General features: G+C 43.7%; 1 protein-coding gene and 1 long non-coding RNA gene across 5 annotated transcripts in view; one reads left to right on the forward strand and one right to left on the reverse strand.

Moving 5' to 3' along the window:
- Positions 1–20,543, reverse strand: part of LRP1 (LDL receptor related protein 1) — a 385,724-nt gene that overhangs the window by 189,272 nt on the left and 175,909 nt on the right. The gene's annotated exons all lie outside the window — the stretch shown is intronic.
- Positions 13,712–20,543, forward strand: part of LOC131193356 (uncharacterized) — a 60,808-nt gene continuing 53,976 nt past the window's right edge. Inside the window, exons 1-2 of the long non-coding RNA XR_009153898.1 lie at positions 13,712–13,758; positions 13,874–14,104. This is a non-coding gene — a long non-coding RNA (uncharacterized LOC131193356). The remainder of the gene's footprint in view (positions 13,759–13,873; positions 14,105–20,543) is intronic.

Here is a 20,543-nt window from a genome sequence, read left to right on the forward strand (position 1 = left end):
TTTGTACGTGATTTGATACATGGTTCCATACTGCAGAGAACTAGAGGTTTTATCACATTTCACTTGTCAAGCTGGATTCAGAGGATTCCCCTCACCCAAAAGAATCAGAAGTGAAACAGTTCACGTATAATATATTGATCATTGTTTGTTTTAGGCAGCCAACCAATATTGTTGGAACTAAACCAAAGTAACACTCAACACACCTAAGATTATACTTGAACTAACAATAGTACAAGAGTCTTCATCTCTATCTTGTCCCTATTCTCATATAAAGAATGGTTGCTGGAATTGATGAAAAGAAGGACTAGGGGAGACATGATAGCAGTGTTCCAATATCTCATGGGTTGCCACAAAGAAGAAGAGGGAGTCAAACTATTCTCCAAAGCACCTGAGGGCAGGACAAGAAGCAATGGGTAGAAACTAATCAAGGAGAGAAGCAACTTAGAACTAAGGAGAAATTTCCTGACTGTTAGAACAATTAATCAGTGCAACAACTTGCCTTTGGAGGTTCTGAATGCTCCAACACTGGAAGTTTTTAAAAAGAGATTGGACAACAGCTCAAATGGTATAGGGTAGTGATGGCGAAGCTTTTCGCCATCGCATGCCAAAGTGGGGGGAGAACGGGGGGGGGGGGTTGCGTGCATGTATGCCCACACCCATAATCCAATGTGCCCCACCCACCCCCACTCATGCACCTGTGACATACACACACACACACACACACACACACCATAGTCCCCTCCCCCACTTTTGGCATGCGATGGCACGGTGGGCCCAGTTGGAGCCTGGGGAGGGTGAAAATGGCTTTCCCTACCCTTTCCCCGGAAGCCCTCCGGAAGCCGGAAACTGCCCATTTGCCAACTTCCATTGGGACCCGAGGGTCCGTTTTTCGCTCTCCCCAAGCTCCAGAGCCTTTCTAGGAGCCTGGGGAGGTGCAGCCTTCCCATCCCCTGGGGGCCCTCTGGAGGCCAGAAACAGCCTGTTTCCCAACTTCCAGTGGGCCTGCACACGCCAGAGCTGACCTAGGGCAAAGCTCTCGTGTCCACCAATATGGTTATGTGTGCCATAAGTTCGCCATCACGGGTATAGGGTTTCCTATCTAAGCAGGGAGTTGGACTAGAAGACCTCCAAGGTCCCTTCCAACTGTTATTCTATTGTAGCCTAATCTTCTTCACTGTTATCTGCTCTGATTACCACAGCATCCCTCAGCATCTCAGTCAGAGGAAGACTTTTCCTTAATGATGTCAGATTCCATTTAAAAGAAGATGCATGTAGATGGGGTTGCTCCATTTAACCAAACAGGATATGCCGCTGTGCCTTCACCACAGTTGTACTGCTAAATCCATTTAGAGACCCTGATTCTAACCACTCATAAGCAGAGGAGCTATTTTGCTTCTTTTTTTTCTGATACAAGGCCTATTTCCTGTAAGAGAAGGAGACTTAATCCTGTTTAAATGCCCACTGATGATACACTATGAGAAAGAAACTAATTTAGTTCTTGTCATCCTAGGCTGGGCTGTGGCAGCAAAATCAAGTTAGTATATTTGTTGCAGTTTACAACTTAACAGATCTATCATGTCTAAACAATCACAGAGAACCAGTGTACTCTGGTTCATAAAATTCATTTATTATGTCACAATAAACGAATTAATCTTCCTGTGCTACAACACGCTGGCTGGGGAATTCTGAGAGTTGAAGTTCACACATCTTGCAGAAGTTGAAACAAATGGTGCTACAAAACTATTCCTTATGATGACTCTTTATCAGTAGTAGCGTGATAAAAGCTTATGTTGGTCTGGTACAGCTAGTTTTAGCTAGAGAAACCACATTTTGTTAAAAACCTTTTATTTTGCTCATGTTTGCTCTTTTCCTCATCATTGCCTTGCAAATTCCCAGAAGGGTCATACAGTTGGCCTCATCGGAGAATACTATCAACCTGACCCAGTAGTAGCAGCTGACTCAAGGCTGAGTCCTTTTCCTGTTGCAGAAAAGTTAGGTAGAAAGTTTTGCATATTCAGCTGTCAATATTATTAGTTAGAAACATTAGTTATTTATTATTTTATTATTTATTTATTTATTTTTTATTATTTAAACTTATATACCGCCCTATCTCCCAAAGGACTCAGGGCGGTTTACAGGCATATAAAAACATCAATATACAAATTAAAATAATCATTAAAAGACTTATTCTAATGCCAATAATTAATAATACCAATTATTAAAAATAGAAATATAAATATTAAAATCAATTTAAAACCCCTCTAAATTTAAAATCTAAGCCAGTCCTGCACAGATGAATAAATGTGTCTTGAGCTCGCGACGGAAGGTTCGAAGATCTGGAAGTTGACGGAGTCCTGGGGGGAGTTCGTTCACAGCTGGAAGGCACCACAGCTGGAAGGCACCACAGCTGGAAGGCACCACAGCTGGAAGGCACCACAGCTGGAAGGCACCACAGCTGGAAGGCACCACAGCTGGAAGGCACCACAGCTGGAAGGCACCACAGCTGGAAGGCACCACAGCTGGAAGGCACCACAGCTGGAAGGCACCACAGCTGGAAGGCACCACAGCTGGAAGGCACCACAGCTGGAAGGCACCACAGCTGGAAGGCACCAAAGCGAGAAAGATCTTCCAAGTAGGAAAGAAGAATAGAGTAGAATAGAATAGAATAGAAATTCTTTATTGGCCAAGTGTGATTGGACACACAAGGAATTTGTCTTGGTGCATACGCTCCCGGAGTACATATCCTCAACCTATGATAACAATTGAGCCCAAAATTTCTGTTGCTAAGCAAGGTGGTTGTTTAGTGACTTTTGCCCCATTTTATGACATTATGCCATGATTATTAAGTGAAACACTGCATTGTGCAGTTGTCCAGCCTTCAGTGTCCGGGCTGTGCAAACTGAACCCAAGAGATGGGGGGAGGCTTCACCCTGCTGCCGGGTTCGGGGCTGAGGGGGGTGGGCAGCGCTTTAAGGCCACTTGTGCAGATGAAGCAAGAAACACCTCATCCCACGCCCTCCTGGTTAAAGAATGAAGTTGGAGGGGGAGAGAAAAGTGAGGGGGGAAAATAGTCGCCTCCCAAATCTCCAAAGGATGTGGAGTTGAGATCTGGCTCAATGGTCAGCACACCATTACCAAATAAAAGCGGATGGGCAGATATTCACTCCTATTGCTTCTCATCCTGTCTGTCTCTCTTCCTGTCTTCTCCGCTGTGTCTTACCTGACTTCCAGCTCTTGCCAACCTGGGCGAGGGGATGTCAAGGGGAGTCCCGTCTCGCTTCTCCGCCGCCCCACCCCTCCCCACCTGCCACACACCCTTGCCAGCTGAGATCGGGAAGCCAGATTTGGGAAGCTGAACGCGCTGCTGCTGCCCGGAAGGAGGAGAACGTCAGAAATGGGCTCTCTTGCAGCGCCTCCTCTCTCTCTTCTTCTCCCAAGTGGCAGCAGTGCATCCGGCTCACCACTAAGAGAAGGGGCACGCGAGCTAGGTTTTGCGGGACCAGGGATGGCAGGGGCATGTTCCCCCTTCCTTCCCCTTCTCTCCAGCCTTGCCTCCTCACATTATGTTGTTTGTGCAGCAGCTGCGTAAGCATCTAAGTACTTGGGCGGGCTTATTTTCAGGGGAGGGAACTTATTTTAGCGCATGCGCTCAAAAGCCCAATTGGGCTTATTATCCAGACATGTCCTAGTTTTGGGGACACACGGTAACTAATCTGGCTTCCCCCATTGACCGTGTGTTGGAAGCTGGATGGGAAGGTTACAAATGGTGATCACATGATCCCTGTCAATGCAACTGCCATAAATACATGCCAGTTGCCAAACACCTGAATTCTGATCACATGATCCCTGTCAATGCAACTGCCATAAATACATGCCAGTTGCCAAACACCTGAATTCTGATCACATGATCCCTGTCAATGCAACTGCCATAAATACATGCCAGTTGCCAAACACCTGAATTCTGATCACATGATCCCTGTCAATGCAACTGCCATAAATACATGCCAGTTGCCAAACACCTGAATTCTGATCACATGATCCCTGTCAATGCAACTGCCATAAATACATGCCAGTTGCCAAACACCTGAATTCTGATCACATGATCACGGGGACGCTGCAATGGTCGATGTTTGAAAGCTGGTCATAAGTCATAAGTCATAAGTCATAAGTCATAAGTCACTTCTCTCAGTTATTGTTTTAATTTCGAATGGTCCCTGAATGAATGTCGAGGAATACCTGTACCATGATATTGCTGTTTTTCCCCGCTCCATTTGACCATGAGTTTTGCATTATCCCATCCCCACCCACCCCATTGCTTAGTAGGTATTAATTTGCTTCATTAGAAATAACCTGTTTTATCATAACTTTTTATAGAGCAAGTAGGCTTTTCTTACTCACGATGCAGAACACACCCACCTTTCTTTATAACAAAAGAAAAGTTGCCTCAACAATTTTCAAATGCTTGGCAAGAATTTGCAGGATAGACAGACAGATACTGGGGCTGTCCAACTCCAGAACAATTCTTGCTTGCTTGCTTATTCATTCATTCATTCATTTACTGTAGATATTGGAGCTGCCCACCTCTAGAACAATGCTTATTTGCAAAAACACAAGAATAAATGCAGGGAATACACTTGTGAGTGTGATGCTCATTTAACTCTGAACTCTTAAGTTCAAACTACACTGACCTCAGGAGGAGGAGCTTTGATCTAAGGCTATTTTGAAAGCAGTAAGTAAGACCGTACTTGAAAAAGAGGCCCATTCACCCATTCAGTTAAAGCACTTTGCTAGTATTGGGGCCCCTGTGTGGCATTAATTCCACAGGCAGGCAGATACTAGGAGAGATCCAGGGCAAAGTTCTCTGCCTTTCAGAGGGAAAGAGTAAAAAAAAAAAAAAAAGGTGGGGGGGGGAGGTTTCCCCTTTAACATCTGGTCAATGCTTTAGCTGAGTCATCCTCTTTGGAAGGCTCTGGTGTTGTGTTGTCAGCTCCAACCTCTCAGACTTCAAGAGCGACTGGGCGCTTTTAGGATGGTTAAGCAATCCAAAATTGTTTTCTTTCTTTTAAAAAAAAAATGTTCCAAGCCTCCCAATTTGCTAATTCACTAATACATTTGACAAAGAACGAGCACAAATAACAGAAGGTTCGTGAGTGAGAGAAAAATGGCCCTTTGCTTCTTAAAGGGGTGGGGGAAATGAATCAGATTCTGGCTGCAAACCATCTTTTGAGTCAGAATCACAAGACTGTTTTTGGACTTCCAAAAGGGGACGAAAGGAAAGGAAAGGAAAGGAAAGGAAAGGAAAGGAAAGGAAAGGAAAGGAAAGGAAAGGAAAGGAAAGGAAAGGAAAGGAAAGGAAAGGAAAGGAAAGGAAAAAAGTAAAACTTTGTTGTTTAAATCCTCAACTTCGTTAATGATCATTTATTACATTTGTTTACTATATTATTTATTTGCAATTACAATTTTCAATATTTACTTCATTTTTATAACAAGTTCATCTATAGGGGGCTTTGAGATCAACGTTTTTTCTAGGTTTTCTTACAGACAGACAGATGAGTGTTGTGTTTACCTTATTATTAAATAAACTACTATTTTTAAGCACAGAAAATATTTGTCTCTCTGTGTGTGAGAGAGACAGATAGATAGTCAAAGATATTTCACAAAAACTAGTATATAGCTGTCCAAAGTCACCCCAGACCAGTTGCACTGCGCATGTGGGCCGCCTCCTGTCAGCCAACTGCTCTCCGGGTCTCTGTTGCGCATGCGTGTGAGCGGGGCCTTCCCTGACCTCTTCAGGTTCCACTCTCTGCAAGTGCCTCTCCGTGGCAGGAATACAGGAGAAAGCTAGGATGCGCTGGGTATGTGTGTGGAGAGAAACTGTGGAGATCGCACCTCCCCCCGGGCCTGTTTTGGGCCTGAAAAGCCTCCTGCACCAACCTGGAAGCCAAAACGGGGGCCAGAGTGCATGCATGGGGGTCACATGCACAGGGAATGTGTATACATGTGCGGGGGCGCTCTTATTGCATTTTGGGGGTTGGGACATGTGGATTCGCACATGTGTTTAAGCGCTTTGGGTAATCTGCACCAAAAAGGTTAACCATCACTGTCTTAGGCTGTAGCAACAGAGAAGGAGAAAAAATTGATGAGACCATTGATGGAGCGTGTGATGGAGGGGAAGAGGAGGAAGAGGCCACCACCTGTTTTTCCTATACTATATAAACACATAATGGCATCAGGGCTTGTTGGCTACAGTCCACTTTCCCATAAAGCAGGACCATATTCACTTGGACTATAGAACAAAAACCTTCACAGCAAAAGTGTTTGTCCTACGAGACAAAGGAAGGGTGACCAAGTCCATCCCCTTGATAGCCACCCAAACATATTTGTGTAGTGAGTGCTCAGGGCACAAAATTGACTCATTGCAAAAATTTGCTTTTCATTACAGCAAGGAACAAAGTTTTCCACTTTACCAGGAAAAAAAAATGATGGTTTTTTTTTTTATAAAAGCCAAAATCTCAGGCTTGTAAATTGTAAAATCCAACAAATTCCTCAGTCTCATGAGAAATGTTGAAACAACAAAAATTCAGAAATACCAATTAGTGAGATTTTTTTCCCCCTCTTTGTAGAGAAGAGACTCACTGGCCTGTCTTTGGAGTTAGAGCAAGGGCTTCAAGCTGTGGGAGAACAGATATTGGATTAAAAGTTTCTGAAAAATATTCTTGCCATTCAAAAACTACTTGCATTTGTAGATTTATTTTTTATTTTTTTTAAGAAACCTCGGCAAGAGGAGAATGGAGGATAGCCTTCTGGAAATATTACTTTAAATGAGAGCAGAAGCTAAATTCTTTCACCCAATCTACAGACCATTCTGTGACTTTCAAGAAAGCAATGTCCATGGACCAGGCCTGAGCCTCTTCCTTTAAAGCACCCCGATAAAAGGTCATCTGGTTCTCTCTGTAAAATGTTCCTTTGTTCTTCTAGGGTTCGGCTCATTAAACAGACAGAATCCAAGTGGACAATCACTTAAATATGAGCCAAAAATGTATGGTGACAGTCAAAAAAGCCAATACAATCCAAGGTTGCGCTAACAGAGGGATAGAATGAAGACCACGTGAAGTATTCGTACCACTTTACAAAGCCTGAGTAAGACCACACTTGGAAAACTGCATCAGTTTTGGTCCCCACAATATAAAAAAGATGTTGGGACACTGGAAAGAGTGCAGAGAAGAACAACAAGGATAATTAGGGGGCTGAAGGCTCAATTTATGAAGAACAGTTGCAGCAATTGGATATGTCTAGTCTGGTGAAAAGAAGGACTGGAAGAAACATGATACCAATGTTCTAGTATCGAAGGGGCTACCACAAAGAAGAGGAGGTCAACCCATCTTCCAAAGCATCAGAAGGCAAGACAAGAAACAATGGATGGAAACTAATCAAGGAGAGAAACAGCCTAGAACTTAGGAGAAATTTCCTGACTGTTAGAACAATTAATCAGTGCAACAACTTGCCTCTGGAGGTTCTGAATGCTCCAACACTGGAAGTTTTTAAAAAGAGATTGGACAACAGCTCAAATGGTATAGGGTAGTGATGGCGAAGCTTTTCGCCATCGCGTGCCAAAGTGGGGGGAGAACGGGGGGGGGGGGTTTGCGTGCATGTATGCCCACACCCATAATCCAATGTGCCCCACCCACCCCCACTCATGCACCTGTGACATACACACACACACACACCGTAGTCCCCTCCCCCACTTTTGGCATGCGATGGCACGGTGGGCCCAGTCGGAGCCTGGGGAGGGTGAAAATGGCTTTCCCTACCCTTTCCCCAGAAGCCCTCCGGAAGCCGGAAACTGCCCATTTGCCAACTTCCATTGGGACCCGAGGGTCCGTTTTTCGCTCTCCCCAAGCTCCAGAGCCTTTCTAGGAGCCTGGGGAGGGTAAAAACAGCCTTTCCCATCCACCTGGGGGCCCTCTGGAGGCCAGAAACAGCCTGTTTCCCAACTTCCAGTGGGCCTGCACACGCCAGAGCTGACCTAGGGCAAAGCTCTGGTTATGTGTGCCATAAGTTCGCCATCACGGGTATAGGGTTTCCTGTCTAAGCAGGGAGTTGGATTAGAAGACCTCCAAGGTCCCTTCCAACTCTGTTATTCTATTGTAGCCCAATCTTCTTCACTGTTATCTGCTCTGATTACCACAGCATCCCTCAGCATCTCAGCCAGAGGAAGACTTTTCCTTAATGATGTCAGATTCCATTTAAAAGAAGATGCTTGTAGATGGGGTTGCTCCATTTAACCAAACAGGATATGCCACTGTGCCTTCACCACAGTTGTACTGCTAAATCCATTTAGAGACCCTGATTCTAACCACTCATAAGCAGAGGAGCTATTTTGCTTCTTTTTTTTCTGTATACAAGGCCTATTTCCTGTAAGAGAAGGAGACTTAATCCTGTTTAAATGCCCACTGATGATACACTATGAGAAAGAAACTAATTTAGTTCTTGTCATCCTAGGCTGGGCTGTGGCAGCAAAATCAAGTTAGTATATTTGTTGCAGTTTACAACTTAACAGATCTATCATGTCTAAACAATCACAGAGAGCCAATATATCCAATTCAGTGTACTCTGGTTCATAAAATTCATTTATTATGTCACAATAAACGAATTAATCTTCCTGTGCTACAACACGCTGGCTGGGGAATTCTGAGAGTTGAAGTTCACACATCTTGCAGAAGTTGAAACAAATGGTGCTACAAAACTATTCCTTATGATGACTCTTTATCAGTAGTAGCGTGATAAAAGCTTATGTTGGTCTGGTACAGCTAGTTTTAGCTAGAGAAACCACATTTTGTTAAAAACCTTTTATTTTGCTCATGTTTGCTCTTTTCCTCATCATTGCCTTGCAAATTCCCAGAAGGGTCATACAGTTGGCCTTATCGGAGAATACTATCAACCTGACCCAGTAGTAGCAGCTGACTCAAGGCTGAGTCCTTTTCCTGTTGCAGAAAAGTTAGGTAGAAAGTTTTGCATATTCAGCTGTCAATATTATTAGTTAGAAACATTAGTTATTTATTATTTTATTATTTATTTATTTATTTTTTATTATTTAAACTTATATACCGCCCTATCTCCCAAAGGACTCAGGGCGGTTTACAGGCATATAAAAACATCAATATACAAATTAAAATAATCATTAAAAGACTTATTCTAATGCCAATAATTAATAATACCAATTATTAAAATAGAAATATAAATATTAAAATCAATTTAAAACCCCTCTAAATTTAAAAATCTAAGCCAGTCCTGCACAGATGAATAAATGAGTCTTGAGCTCGCGACGGAAGGTTCGAAGATCTGGAAGTTGACGGAGTCCTGGGGGGAGTTCGTTCCAGAGGGTGGGAGCCCCCACAGAGAAGGCCCTTTCCCTGGGCGCCGCAGACACTGCCTAGCTGACGGCACCCTGAGGCGTCCCTCACTGTGACGGGGCACGGCCCGGTGAGAGGTATCTGGTCGCACTAGGCGGTCCGGTAGATAACCCGGCCCTATGCCATGGAGCGCTTTAAAGGTGGTCACCAAAACCTTGAAGCGCACCCGAAGGCCACAGGTAGCCAGTGCAGCCTCGCAGGATGGGTGTTATCACGGGGAGCCACGAGGGCTCCATCTATCACCCGCAGCCGCATTCTGACTAACTGCAGCCTCCGGATGCCCTTCAAGGAAGCCCCATGTAGAGGCGTTGCAGTAATCCAGGCGAGACGTCACGAGAGCGTGAGTGACCGTGCATAGGGCCTCCCGTCCAGAAAGGCGCAACTGGCGCACCAGGCGAACCTGGTAGAACGCTCTCCTGGAGGCGGCCGTCAAGTGATCTTCTAGAGACAGCCGCTCATCCAGGAGGACGCTGTTGCGCACCCTCTCCATCGGGGCCAATGACTCGCCACCGATGGTCAGCCGGATTTAGCTGACTGTACCGGGATGCCGCATCCACAGCCACTCTGTCTTGGAGGGATTGAGCTTGAGCCTGTTTCTCCCCATCCAGACCCGTCGGCCTCCAGACACCGGGACAGCACTTGATAACCGTTGGGGTGGTCCGTGTGAAAAGTACAGCTGGGTGTCATCCGCATACAGCTGGTACCTCACACCGAACCCACTGATGATCTCACCCAGCGGCTTCATGTAGATGTTGAACAGAAGGCGAGAGGATCGATCCCCGCGGCACCCCACAAGTGAGGCGCCCGGGCCGACCTCTGCCCCTGTCAACACCGACTGCGACCGGTCGGAGAGATAGGAGGAGAACCACCGATAAACGGTGCCTCCCACTCCCAATCCCTCCAACCGCGCAGCAGGATACCATGGTCGATGGTATCAAAAGCCGCTGAGAGGTCTAATAGGACCAGGGCAGAGGAACAACCCCTATCCCTGGCCCTCAGAGATCATCCACCAACGCGACCAAAGCCGTCTCCGTGCTGTAACCGGGCGGAAACCGGACTGGAGCAGGTCTAGATAGACAGTTTCATCCAGGTGCAAGGGAAACTGATATGCCACCATACTCTCTACAACCTTCGCGGGCGGGTTGGAGACGACGATAATTACCTAAAACAGCGGGTCAGGAAGGCTTCTTGAGGAGGGCCTCACCACCGCCTCTTTCAAGGCGGCGGAAGACACCCTCCACCAAGGCGCTCGTAATCGCCTGGAGCCAGCCTCGTGTCACCTCCTGCGTGGCCAGCACCAACCAGGAGGGCACGGGTCCAGTAAACACGTGGTGGCATTCAGCCTCCCAACAACCTGTCCATGTCCTCGGAGCGACAGGGTCAAACTCATCCCATAAAATGTCACCAAGACCACCCTCAGCCGTCTCACCCGTATCACGCAATCTTGGTCCAAACCATCCCGAAGCTGAGCGATTTTATCGTATAGATAACCGTTAAACTCCTCAGCACGTCCCTGCACGGGTCATCCCGCTCCCCTGGTGTAGGAGGGAGCGGGTCACCCAAACAGGGCGGCTGGGCGGTTATCTGCCGATGCAATGAGGAGGAGGCGTAGCTCGCCTCGCTTCCTCAATGCCACTAGGTAAGTCCTAGTATAGGACTTCACTAGTGTCCGATCAGCTTCTGAACGGCTGGACCTCCAGGAACTCTCTAGGCGCCTTCTCCGCGCTCATCCTCTCAGCTCCTCGGAGAACCAAGGAGCCGGTTGGGACCTGCGCCGGGTCAGAGGTCGCAAAGGCACGACACGGTCTAAGGCCCCGCCGCGCCCGCTCCCAGGCCGCAACAAGTTCCTCAGCCGAGCCGTGAGCCAGACTCTCAGGAAATGGCCCAAGCTCCGTCCGGAACCCCTCCGGGTCCATCAGGCGCCTGGGACGGAACCAACGTGTCGGCTCCGTCTCCCTGCGGTGGTGAATGGCGGTCAGAAAGTCCAGGCGAAGGAGAGAGTGATCTGACCATGACAAAGGTTCAGTGACTATTTCCTTTAAGTCCAGATCTCTCAACCACTGACCAGAGACAAAAATCAGGTCCAGAGTGCCACCCCCAATGTGAGTAGGGCCATCAACTACTTGGGTCAGGTCCAAGGCCGTCATGGAAGCCATGAACTCCCGAGCTGCCGTCGATGACGAGCCGGACGATGGCAAGTTAAAGTCCCCCATGACTAAAAGTCTGGGGGTCTCAACTGCCACCCCGGCCAGCACCTCCAGGAGCTCGGGCAGGGCAGCTGTCACGCAGCAAGGAGCCAGGTACGTGATCAGCAAACCCATCTGGCACCTATGACCCCATCTCACAAAGAGGGATTCGCACCCGGCAATCTGAGGTACAGTGGTCTCCCTCGGCTCTAGACTCTCTTTAATCACAACCGCCACCCCGCCACCCCTACCCTGAGCCCTCGGCTGATGGAATGCACGGAAACCCGGCGGGCACATCTCCACAAGGGGCACACCCCCTTCCGTGCCCAGCAAGAGGACAGTTGCCTTCTTGGGAGAGAACAACTAAGGCAGGAGGGGTGGGAGAAGGCTTTGAATAGTTTATTGTACTGCTTTTTTCCTATTGTTTGACAATGATCATGTGATCCTGTTTTCAGAAGTGTATAAAAACTATGATAATTTGTGTGTTTGGGATTCTCTTGTAGTTTAGTCCCTAGGGCACACTTCTTTGTGGCTGTTCAGAATAAACAGGTTGCAATTTCCCACCTTGTATGATAATTGGCTACTTTGCACCAGAAAAAATAAATCCAGCATTTGGCTGGGCCAATCCACAGTTGGGTCAACACTTATACACAATAAATAGTTTGCAAACCCCTATACTCTTTTGCTACCTGGGCATGGGATTGCTTTACAAAATTTAGGCAGAATTTTTTAAAAAAGAAAACCTTGCATAGTTCAGTTCCATATTATACATATTTAACATCTGTTATTTCCTAATATAAGAAATGCTTTGTAAAAAGAATCCTTCTCCTTTTTCAATAATATTTATTCTGGCACATTAATAAAGTCATTCGCAAACTGTTAAGTCAAACTGAAGGTTAAATTAAAATTTTAGCATTTTAGAAATCAAATTGCAAACGATGTTCAGCCTTGCTTATTCCACATGAAGGACTTGTTTATTACCAAAGATTCTCCGCACAATAGCCACAAAGTAAATTAACACTTCATCTCACTTTCATCCAGAAATACCCTTTTTCTCACTTTTGTTTAAAGATTGCAAACTGAAATAGGAGACAACTAGGTGCTTCTCTAATTGCTAGAGAGTATAGAGTTATTCATGATACAAATTAAAAAAAAATAACAAAACCCAAACCAGCTAAGTTGTTTTTTGAAACCCTAAAACCTTTCACAGAAATGACCTTTAAAGGACTGCACTGCTTCCTAATTTACTTTCAAGTCTTGTCCCATTACATTTAATGGAACTGCTCCAGTGAAAACACTGATTGTGGAATACAAGCACCAACTATTTCTGGGTTGTTGTTTTTTTTTAAAAAAAGTAGATCTAGATACAGCTCCCGTTTAAAATAGGAACAGACGTGGAGAAGGGGGCAGTAACTGCACTGGGATTGATACAGGCCAAGTCTTCTCTTCTCCCATCTCAATCCTTATTTTTGCAGCTGGCAGGCATTAGAGTTCTCTCAGTGCTTTTTGTTTTTCAAATTGCTGGGTGGTTGTTTTCTCACTCTCCTCCCTCCCTCCACTTCCTTTCTCCCCTCATTCCTTATTCAGAAAACCCTCTTCCATTATTATTCTGAGGAGTTCATTCATAGCTCCAGTTGAACTAAAACTTTGGGTCAAAGTTGCTTAGCAAGCCCTGCCTTTATCCCTTAAGGCAGTGCAGCTCTAAGGCTTTCCTTCTCTTGCCTGTCCTTGGCTTTAGGTTCTGCTTCTCTCCCGGTTAACTTTTGCAACCCCTTTTAAATATTTTTCCTCTTTTGGGGACACTGCATTTAGGGAAGACAAGCAGCATGCCAGACAGCAAAATCCTCAGAAAGGCAACCACACTTGCAGCCTCGCAGTGCAGGGAAGGCACGTGAATCACAAGGGTGTAGCATCCATTCAAGAAAAGTCTTCCCTTGGATTGTGGCAATGGCCCAAAGGCCCTGAGGCAAAGTGCTCATTTTAGTAGGCCCTTGTAGCTACCAATTATACAGCAACTTTCCCTCCAAATCCCTCCTCCCCCTCCCCTTCTGACCACACTAGCTGTGGGGATTGCTGAGTTTTTTCCTCTTTTGAATTCCCATACACACCCTGGCGCCAGCTATGTCAACATAACTACAGTTAATTTCGCTCTAGTCAAGGTGAGCATTTTCAGCTCGCAATTAAGGCTCCCGGTCCATGAATGAGAGGGAAAGAAAAACGAGACTTCCCATTGATCTGTAATGATAATTATATTTGCTTTCTTGCCATTTCCAGGTTTGGAGAGGAAGAATCAAAATGCCTGGTATTTATTAAAAGCAGCACACACTCAATTGAAAAGTTATTACGGCGAGTGCAGAAACGTTAGAACATGTCGCTATCTAAGCCTCTTAAAAACCAGGATTGAAGACAACAACTCATTTAGTCCAGCTTTCTTTCCTGTGTCCAAAGAGTCCAGTCAGCTGGTTGTGGGAAGTTTCACTCTTGATCAGGAACTTGACGGCTGTAGTAAGTGATTAACTTCGCATGAAATGATTCATTGAGAAGGTGATCGAAGTCTATGATTTCAACTTGTTAAGGTGTACCAGATTCCTGACATTGGGACTGGAAAGCTGTTGTTTGTGCCCTGGTAATTTAGCATATGAACTTCTCTAACAGTCTGTTGGTTCCTACAACCACACAGTGAGGGTTGGATAGCGCTTTTCTTTTCTTAAATGTCTCTTTTGATGCCTTCTTGCCACTGACCTCCCAAACAGTCGTGTTATCAATATGATCACCTTGTCCTGATCATTGAGCTGTCCATGCAAGATCTCCTGCAAATTTCCATACAGGTAGTCCTCGATTTACAACAGTTTGTTTAGTGACCATTCAAAGTTACAATGGCAGTGAAAAAAGTGACTTATGACAGCTTTTTACGCTTATGGTTGCTGTAGCATTCTGATGATCATGTGATTTACATTTGGATGCTTGGCAACCGTCTCACATTTATGAGGTTTTGTAGTGTCATGGGGTCATGTGTGATCCCCTTTTGCAACCTTCTGACAAGCAAAATCAATGGGGAAGGTCAGATTCACTTAACAACCATGTTACTAATTTTAACAATTGCAATGACTCACTTAACAAATGTGGCAAGGAAAATTGTAAAACTCACTGAACAAATTTGTCACTTAACAACATAAATTTGGGCTCAATTGTGGCTGTAAGTTGAGGACTACCAATCTGCGGGCCAGGATCCATTCTGCTCACTAAGACTGAAATCTCACCTTTGGGTTTTTATACACATGTCGTCAATTTTGGTGAACTGATTGTATTTAGCCCTTCAATTACAACCTCAATTATATGAAAGGGACTAGAATGGTGTTTAATGTCAAGCTCTAGGGGAAATTGTTTATCTTATAGTAAGCTGTTAATATAATTACATTGTGTTTCACTAGTTTGTGGAAGCTAAGTAGATACTGGAAATTGTTTTTATTTACATAAGTATTAGTCAGTTGAAATTATTAGGCCAGTTAGATTTTAATTCACAAAACTAGATGCAATATGCTGTTGTGGTAAAGAACAGTGTGATTTGAATTGTAAGTATTGTAATTTTATATTACCCATAAAATACTGCAATAGATCTTGTAATACAAAAATAGTTACTACAGTATGTATTCTGATTCAGAGAGCACAGCACCTTCATGTCAAACCCTGTTAGCCATTGTGAATTTAAAGGCACTCAAACTAGAGGATATCACTCAAAGGTGATGACCAGAAATGAATATACAATATAGCAGAAGAGCTCAAGCCTCAGGCCGCAGACTGCTACTGGGCCATGCCCCATTTGGAACCAGACTGCCAAAGCAGCTAGCAAATATGTGAAGCTTCGTTTGCGCATGCACAGGGTTTAGGTTATGTGTGAAACCATTCCCCACCACCGCCAAAGCTGCTGAAGCTGCCTTTACTGCTACCCCACAGAATCAAAAAGGTTGGGGACCCCTGCATTATAAGGCCGTACTATTTTTCTGTCTGTCAAGAATGCTTTATTAATGCATTTTATTGAACAACGATGGGTTTTAATGTTATGAGAAGGCTAGCAATACATAATAGGCAGCATATTAGAAATGAATGGTTATGCCTTCAACAATCTGCAACCAATGGAGAAGAGTCATGTGCATGAAGAGAAATGTGGGGGGGGGGAATGGGACAGGGGGGTAGAAAGAGAGAAATCGAACCTAATCTCAAAGCCATGTCCAACCTACGTGCATCACCGTTAAAGATATGATGCAAAACATTTCTGAAATTGAGTAGGTTGCCATAGCAGTTAACCTAAAAGTCCAACCTATCCCAGGGATTGTCCCTGAAGGGAAAGAATGGAAGGAAGATATGTTATGTTATACCCCCATGAGCTCCTGGAAGAAAGCCACAAATGTTATTTCACAAATAAAAGAATATATAATAGAAAAGATAACAGAATTCCAACAGAGTATCTGCTTCTCCCACTTTTGCAAGCTCTCCACAGCAACAGTGGCCACACCGCGCTCCCTTGAGTCTGGGCTCAGGTGTGCTCAGTGCCCCATCCCTAATCACCTGCCTGGCTCTCACAACACCTGTGTGTGTGTGTGTGTGTGTGTGTGTGTGTGTGTGTGTGTGTGTGTTGATTTTTCCCCTAAAGGAAGACAATGACCCTTTTTCTATTTGGCATAGGCAACTGTCTATCTGCCACATGCTACAGTGATTGGGAACTTGTCTGGTGTTTTATTCTTACGTCTCTCTGAAAAGAGACACATGGGCCTTGACACAGGATCATCTGCTTGTCTCATCAAAGCCCCACATAATAAGGCATATTTGGAACAGGGAGGTTGGCAGAAGGAGGAGGATGGGGGGGGGGGAGGAGGAGGAGGAGGAGGAGGAGGAGGAGGAGGAGGAGGAGGAGGAAGAAGAAGAAGAAGAAGAAGAAGAAGAAGAAGAAGAAGAAGAAGAAGAAGAAGAAGAAGAAGAAGAAGAAGAAGAAGAAGAAGAAGAAGAAGAAGAAGAAGAAGTAGTAGTAGTAGTAGTAGTAGTAGCAGCACTTAGCAAACAACTCTAATTTTATTTAAATCTTTGGTTCATTTGATTCAAAGAGCGCTGAGACGGTTCTACACGAAACCGCATAAATAGCCACTGGACTTTAAAAAATCCCAAACAGGTTAGCCCAAATTATGCAAAGTGCTGTTACTCGCAACCCATGAACAAGCTGCTTATGCACCTGGACAATGCATGTATAATTACAAAGAATTCCACCGATTACATTGTATTGAAATTGTTACATTAAAAAAAAATTATATACTGTATATGCATCTATTTATGCATGAGAATGCCTTATAAATACCATTTGTCTTGCAATTGTGTTTTTCCCCCTGTCTTTTTTCTTTCTATTATACTTGTATTTCCGTGCACGCACACACACACACACACACACACACACACACTGTTCTGTATTCCAAACTTGTTTCTAAGCCTAGATATCCTGTGGACATCACAGAACCCCCCCCTCCTCCTCCTCCCCCTGCACCCCCCCCCCATCATTGTGCTTCTGTTGATAATCACACGCAGCTCTTCACATTCAATTTAAAAAGCAGCGGAAGTTAAACAATTGCTTCGAGGAGATTTACCCTAGAACATTTGCCAGAAATATTATTATTCATTATTCAGGTACTATGGGAAATTAACACCAGTTTCCATTTAGCAAAGTACATTTATGTAAATTAAACTGTGGTATCAAAGCTCTTAATGGCAATAAATAAATAGGAGCTGTTATTTGGACCTATCTGATATAACACATTTGGGGTGGTTGGAGATTTGCCCTTACCTTGGTTTATTTATATTTATGCAGCATTCGAACAATATGACTCCAGGCGGCATACAATACCCAGTAAATTAAAATACTGGGAGGGGAGAGAACAAATGCAGTTAAAACAAGTAGAATCCTTAACTGGGGACCAGAGTCTCAAATTCATTATATTTCACCAGCTGGGAATTCTATTCATCTCCCCACAAAGCATCCAAGCAAAGAACCAGGTTTTAACTGTCTTCCTAAGGGCCTGCAGGGACAAGAAATTGGGGAAAGGGGCACAGAGATTACTTCAAAGGCCAGGCAACACCTCCTGAATCCCACAAGATGCCTTTGTTTCAAGTAAAGATCCTTGGAATGACCTCCTTTTTACAGGGGTTAGACAGACAGATACCCTCAGGGGCCGACAGTCCACAGTTAACCTGGTCCCATTCCTTTGGTTTTATGGGTGAAAAACAGCACTTAGAAATAGAGATGTTATGTGACCAAAACAAAACCATACCCCAAAGTCCCCACGTTAATGGATTTTGGACCCAATGTAGTTTTTAGATGGTCTTCAAGGCAACCTCAGTGGACTTATTAAAATCATAATCTGAATGCAGGCTTTGAATAGAATAGAATAGAATAGAATAGAATAGAATAGAATAGAATAGAATAGAATAGAATAGAATAGAATAGAATAGAATTTTATTGGCCAAGTGTGATTGGACACACAAGGAATTTGTCTTGGTGCATATGCTCTCAGTGTACATAAAAGAAAAGATACGTTCATCAAGGTACAACATTTACAACACAATTGATGGTCAATATATCAATATAAATCATAAGGATTGCCAATGTTCATGGACAATGAATGGAGAATGTTCATGGTTTTTTTAAAAAAAAAAAAGATTAAAAAAACAATTTGCCTTCGAGTCAATCTTGACTCCTGGCAACTGCCTAGAAAAGTCCCTGTACTTTTCTTGACAAGGTTTTCACAAATGATTTGCCATGGTTGCTTCCTGGAGCTCAAGCAGAGCGACTGGCCCAAGACACCCAGCTGGCTTTGTCCTTAAGGCAGGACTAGAATTCATGGTCTCCCGGTTTCTCGCTTGGTGCCTTAACCACTACATCAGATAGTCTCCAATTCATGAGATATAGTACATTTTAATACATTACATACATGCTGTTCTAATGGATATAACTTTTCTCATCGATATAATAGACCTGGGCATTTTACGGCCTGCAGGTCACGTTCAGCTCACAGGCTGTCCCTGTCTGGCCTACAAGAGCAGGGGTGGGGTGGCAGAAGTGGGGAGTGGGGCAGTGACCCTTCATAACAGTCCTGCTTTCTCAGGTGGCCTGTTGGGAAAATTAATTGCCCATCCTTGTATTAGATCAGGAAGGATGCTATAACGTACCGGTAGTTTTATATGTTTTATATATATATCCACCTGCGACTGGACGGAGCATCTTTATCTACATTATTTTCAAACAAATAACTCCACTGTTGCAAACACCTATCATATATATAACCCCAGTGGCGGGATTCAAATAATTTAATAACCGGCTGCCCTAATGATTTCTTCTAACAACCAGTTCATGAAACCGCTCAGAAAGTTAACAACCGGTTCTCCTGAAGTGGTGCGAACTGGCTGAATCCCACCACTGTATAACCCTAACTAATGCTTGATAAAAATACAATGGCTGTGTTCGCATAGAACCCCAAGTCACAAACCAACCAACCACTTTATGGTTTAGTAATTCAGGACTCAAAATGCAGCCAAGTTTGCTGAATATCTCACGAATGGGCTTTCCCTTTGACATGGTAATTTTCCAAATGAAAGATATTTGTAACAGGGCAACCCTGGCTGGCTTTTATTCAAAAGTATTACAGCTCTGACACATGGAAAAACCACTTCACACATTTCTCCAGAATAACAAGGCTGAACAGATTGTCACTGTTTTCCTCTCCTTGCTATTTCTAAATGTAAACTTTATCACAGTTTTTTCCCCCCTTAACCTTTAACTTAATTTTAACTTTGAGGGAACATTTGTACATTTCTCTCTCACCTGATAATTTGCAACTGCTGATACTCTTTTTAAAAATATTTTATAGACTCACTGGGATTCCTATTTTTTTGTGATCAGCCAACCAAACCGCTGGGCTCTTTTCATGGCAAGTCCTGCCTTCTTCCTACTGCAGTCAATTCACTTCCCAAATTTAAACTCATATCTAGTCATGCCATTGATTCAGATGCATATCGCTGACTAATATAATTAACAAGGAAATCATTTGAAAGCCATGGTCTAGATTTGTTCTGGAACAAATCCCATAATCTCTGCTTTGGAAGTCACAGAATTACTTAAAAGTTACCCATGAAATAATAATAAAAACGCCATCCAATCGCATGCATTCTTACCTAGGGTCCATTTAATGGTACTTAATGGAATGAAAAATAAGTACTTAAATTGAAGCACCGTCAAAAGTGTTCTGGGTTAATTTGTTCCTATACCCAGGACCTTGAAAAATTTTCATTTTACCAACGGCAGATATTTTAGGGTTCATGTCTCAAGAAAGGGGGAAAAAAATTCAACATTTTCTAAGCCCAATGTATTAAATTGAAGCATGAAGTAATTTTTATTGCTTGACAATTTGGGAAAATAAGCTATGTAGTAGTTTATTAATTGCTTTATGACAGTATCAAAAGATAAAATAAAAATAAAATAAAATACATGATCTAATTCCCAGGGTAAAATAGCTTTTTAAAAATACAGCAGACTATTAGTACTTAATGTACTAAGTCAACTCCTTCAAGTCTTCAAAAATGTATATAAATTGGGTTTGGTTCTTGAAGTATTTTACAAATCCCTCAAGGATGACTAATTTGTAAATAATAATTTTTTACTATTTCTGCAAGTACAGGCACATTTACTTAGTCAGCAAAGCAGAAACCATGCACATTTTTTTCCCTAAAAGCTGAGTTTCAACATATAATATTGACGCTGCCTTAGCGACCCTCTGAAGCCTCTTTGAAGAAATACTCAACAATCCAAGATTATTCGAACTATAGATTTACGAATTATAATGATACAGAAATATTCTTTTCCAATCTGGTATCTTCCAGGTATTCTAGACTACATATGTCATCATCC

This window comes from Ahaetulla prasina, chromosome 2, assembly GCF_028640845.1.
Source record: "Ahaetulla prasina isolate Xishuangbanna chromosome 2, ASM2864084v1, whole genome shotgun sequence".
Lineage (NCBI taxonomy): Eukaryota > Metazoa > Chordata > Lepidosauria > Squamata > Colubridae > Ahaetulla > Ahaetulla prasina.